This window comes from Triticum dicoccoides, chromosome 7A (assembly GCF_002162155.2).
Source record: "Triticum dicoccoides isolate Atlit2015 ecotype Zavitan chromosome 7A, WEW_v2.0, whole genome shotgun sequence".
NCBI classification, from domain to species: Eukaryota; Viridiplantae; Streptophyta; class Magnoliopsida; order Poales; family Poaceae; genus Triticum; species Triticum dicoccoides.
Window position 1 is genome coordinate 670,062,166 of NC_041392.1, and position 4,745 is coordinate 670,066,910.

General features: G+C 43.5%; 1 long non-coding RNA gene across 1 annotated transcript; it reads left to right on the plus strand.

Annotated features, from left to right (window-relative positions):
• The first annotated feature begins 1,882 nt into the window (after positions 1 to 1,882).
• LOC119330346 lies at positions 1,883 to 2,412 on the plus strand. Its single transcript, XR_005160055.1, has 2 exons — positions 1,883 to 1,968; positions 2,321 to 2,412. It is a non-coding gene; the product is annotated as an uncharacterized LOC119330346 (long non-coding RNA).
• The last annotated feature ends 2,333 nt before the right edge of the window (positions 2,413 to 4,745 follow it).

Genomic DNA, 4,745 nt, shown 5'->3' on the forward strand with positions numbered 1-4,745 from the left:
TTATACACTTGCATACACATCCCTCCTCCTCCTCTTCCTCCTCTCGTCTCCCACAATCTGATTTGTGTGTGCATTTATTTTTCCAGGTTCGTGAAGAGGCCAATCTGGTGTTGTGAAAGAAGGGGGCTGGGCTAGAGAAAAAACAAAGTTGCATATGATTTCTAGGTACTAGTAGTCTAAAATGTTGGCCTATCTAGTGTACTATAGGAACCTGTTGTAATCCCTTCATATATACTGCATGCTGTTGTTGTTGTTGTTTACTGAAACCAAATAAATTATCTACATGAAACAGAGCTTAAAATTTGTGACGAAGATCACCATACTAGTATGAGGTGCCTTTTGCATTTCTCTGTTTGTGCTGCTATTACTATGGCATGCATTGTCTGTGTTTAAATTTTGTTTGCTGCTTCAGATCACTAAGGATTTTTGGTACCTTTTTATGTCTTGTGTACTAGTGCTACAATCTTACAGCAAAATACATCTTTCTTTTGAATAATAGTATATGAGATTAGCAAGAAATTATATGGTTTGAATTTTGGCGCTGACCTTGTTCTCAATTTTTTTGTAGACTGCTTTCAATGGGGGAAGAAGCTTAGAGAACTTCAATTAAATAGAAGAATTATCCATGATTTCATTGTTGTGAAGGTGATTGAGTTGGTGTTCTATACCAGTTCCTTATTTACTTTGATGGTTCTTGATACGTGAACTATTTCATAGGGCATAGGGCATAGTTATCCATGGGTCCCAAATGGTTCTTGATACGTGAACTGTTTCCATAGAGTACTTGTTTGCTTCGTTTGGATGTACGGTTTGAGGGCAGCCATCTATTTAGTTTGTTGTCCAGAAATATATTACAGTTTGTAAAAGCAACCAATTCATGATAAGACTTGGTGTGGCTGATGCACATAGCTACTTTCAGTACCTTGTTAACAGTGTTGAGGACAAGTTAAATCCTGTATTGGTGTCCTGTTCTTGTAAACATTATGTAAAGCTAAAATTCTTCTGTGTCTTTCTTCCTGTGTCTTGCTCATTTGATATAAACATTATGTAGAGCTCTGTTTCTTCTTCTTTTGCTTCCTGTATGTATGTATGTGTCTGACGACGAAGTTGGTTTCTTCAGAATTGATCGAGTCTGACAAAGTTGTTCTGAACATTTCTTGAAACTGGGCGAGGCCGGTGATGTCCATGCGGTGATGTCCCTGGGGTGGCGCCACTGTGCCCGACGCTTGCCCTGGTCACCGTGGTGGTGCTTGGGCAGCTTCCAGACCCTCTCCTGGATGTGGTGATGGTCACACCACAGCCGTGGTGTGGCTGAGCCTCTGCTACGGCTACAATGTCCCTCTAGTGAGCTCCTCCCCATTCCTTCTTCTCTGATGTAGCTCCTGCATGGCGTTGGCCATGACTTGGATTGGACGTGGGGCTGTACTAGTTGCTACTAGATGCTGTAACCAAGCATCAACTCCTACTGGAGCTCTCTGATGATAAATTCATGTGGTTCTAGGGTCTGTCAGTAGCTGCCCACGTGTACTTGCTTTACATATGTGCCCCTGTGATGCTCTGGTGATATGGAGTGGCTGATATCAAAATCATGGTGGTGTTGATGCTTATCTTGCGTGTCTCTGGTGGTGGTGGTGGTGTTGACAGCAGTTACACACCTAGCTTGTAACTAATATCATTACTGCTAATTTACCTCAAGTTAGGCTGAACATGGTTGAAATGAGCGCTGCTAATTTTGATGTCTAATATCAATTTTTACCCCAAGTCCTTAAGTAATTATTTTCATTACATCAAAGTTAGCTGAGAATATTGACTAGAATATTTTATGTATGACATGATGCATGTACACATACGGTTGAGAAAATACCGAGCTGCAGTGGAACACCCTGGAGTTAGAGAACTTCCAGGACAAGATCAACAAGGTGACCGGCGTTATGGTGGCTGTGTACGGCGGCGACCACAAGTTCTTCGGTGAGCTGGCAGTGTCCATATTGTGTGATATATGATGCTGCTCCGTTGTGCATCTCTCTTTTCTTGTGTGTTGCATCATTGTTGCTTGATAGAGTAAGTGATTTCAGTTTTGGTTGTGTCCAATCTTTACTATGTACCATGCTTAGTGTTTACTAAACTGAGGCATTGGGCATTGGTATTTAGGCATTTATGTATAATTTAGTTTTGGATGTGTCCAATGCAAACATTGCTGTCAACTGTCAAGTTGATTTTAAAATGTCTCGTTAACTTCATTATTCTGTTATTTATTGTTAAATATGCTGTTAGATTTACTTCTATTTTGTTCCTAAACATTTTGTTCTGTAACATGCAGATGCTGGGCTTTCATGTTTCTTCGTGAGCATCAGGACAAAGAAGTCGGAGGAAGCATAGTTCTAACATTGCTGTCAAGTGTCAAGTTTTGCATTAATGAAGCCCTTTATGTTGCTCCTATTTGTATGTGTGTATGATGTAGCAGAACCTGGCTCATGTGATTGTACACTTGTGGAGCTTGTTATCTGATTGTAAACTTTATGCTGATCACATTTGTATGTGTGTTATATGATGTAGCACTTTGATGGTTGATAATATTTGAAGTATTTCGTGTGTTTTCTGTGTGCCAATTTAAATACCAGGTATTTATTTGCGTGAAATAAAAAAAATGAAGAATATTGCCCTGATGGCTAGGACCCAGTACTAGAACCTGACAATGGGGACCCACCTGACTAGGAACCCAATTTATAAAAAAAGAAAAAATGAAACTGTTGAGACAAAAAGGCCATGGGCCAAAAATAAAAAGGCTGCAATGTTGGGCTTGGTCCATGAAGCTGACAAAAACTTCATATAAAAAATATAAATGGTCTGAATTAATGGGCTCGGCCCATATAAACACCGAATTGGACCAGGCTGAATCTTGTGCCACGTCAGATTGCCACGCTGGATGCCTACGTGGCCCGGGGAGGTTGCTAGTGACCAAAACGCCACAGTAGACGTATTTTGGTCATAAACATTTGCGACCATTCCAGAAGAAAGGTCGCTATAGTCAGTTTACGACGCCCAACTTTTGACCTTATGTTTTTGGTCACAAAAAGGTCATAAATGGAAATTTGTGACCTTTCAATGACTAATAGTGGTGGTCATAAGTTGACATATTTCTTGTAGTGGGACACTGCAGCTGTCTTATTTTCGGCGTGGAGTGCTATGTCTGGATCACTAACGAGAGTGATGATTCCATTGGGCCCGGGCATTTTGAGCTTCATGTACCCGTAACGGGGTATGGCTTGGAAGATTGTAAACGCCTCCTGCCCTAATAGAGCGTGGTATCCGCTGCTGAACGGGGCCACTTGGAATGTAATTTCTTTAGACCTGTAATTATCCGGCGTGCCGAATACCACGTCTAGTGTGATTTTTCCAGCACAGCGTGCTTCTTGACTAGGGATGATTCCTCTAAAGGTTGTGCTGCTTTTCTCAATGCGGCTCCAGTCTATTTCCATCTTTTGAAGAGTTTCCTCATAGATGAGGTTTAATCCGCTGCCGCCGTCCATGAGTACCTTGGTGAGTCGAAAGCCGTCCATGATTGGACTGAGGACCAGTGCGGCTGGTGCTCGGGCTGTTCGGAATTTAGGTTCGTCACTGGCATTGAAGGTAATAGCCATGTCACTCCAAGGATTTATTTCTGCTATGTGGCAGATTTCGGCCATGCTGCGGAGTGTTCGCTTGCGTCTATTATTTGACGCGAAGGTCTCAAAGACCGTTAACACCGTATTGTCGTACACGGGATGGTGCTCTATGGTTTTTGGGAGGAGTAGATCCTCACCACTTTTGGCCACCTGCCGGAGTATCCAGCATGCTCTAAGGCTGTGTGTTGGTTTTGCATCCTCTGTACTATGAATTTTGCAGGGTCCGTTGAGCCATCCCTCCAGTACGGTTCCTTGCCCCGTAGAGGGCTTTTGCTTTTTGGTAGTTAACCCAGGTGTATTGTGATAATGCACCCTTTTATTTCGGACCGGGTTTGTATTCAGGGCCGGATTATCCCAAAATTTTATTTCGGTTTTCCAGGCGCTTTCCATCGCACAGTACTTTCGTACTATGGACACCAAGTCGGCAAAGTGTGTAATTTCGCGACGACTTATGGTGTTGAGGATTCCCTTGTCCGTGCAATTATTGCAGAAGAATGAAATTGCGTCTTCCTCGCGGCAGTCCTTTATCCTGTTCATGACAAGAGGAATCTGGCCCAGTAATGGTGTACTATTTCTTCGGGCTCTTGCCTAATTTGGGATAGATCGTGTATGTTTGGGTGGGTGGGTGGAATTGAATCCGAATCCTCACCCAATCTAAGGCTCAGGGGCCAAGGAGTTTCCGAACTCGAAAGTTTGGATTCTTGGATGTTTTCTGATAAATCTAGCCCGCTGCCTGATTCTAGGTTCAGGCTTTGAGCGACGTCCTCCCCTCCGCGGGTATCCGGCTTGGAGGGATCGGGAATCCAGACATGGCTAGTCCTTAAGATACATGAAGGGTTGCCGCATTGTTCTTCCACCACTGCAACATGATGGGTGACCTGGGGAGAGTTAATTTCTCTCAGATCGGGTTTAGGCCCAATCTGATCATAGTCTGTAGCAACTCCCAGGGCGGCGATGTGATCCAAGAGCTCGTTCAGGGAAGAGAGCTCCATTGGATCTAACTGCTCGGCGAGTTCCGAGTTGACGTGAAGATTGCTTTCGATGACCCAAGAAGTCATCGTCGGCGCAGCGGCCGAACGG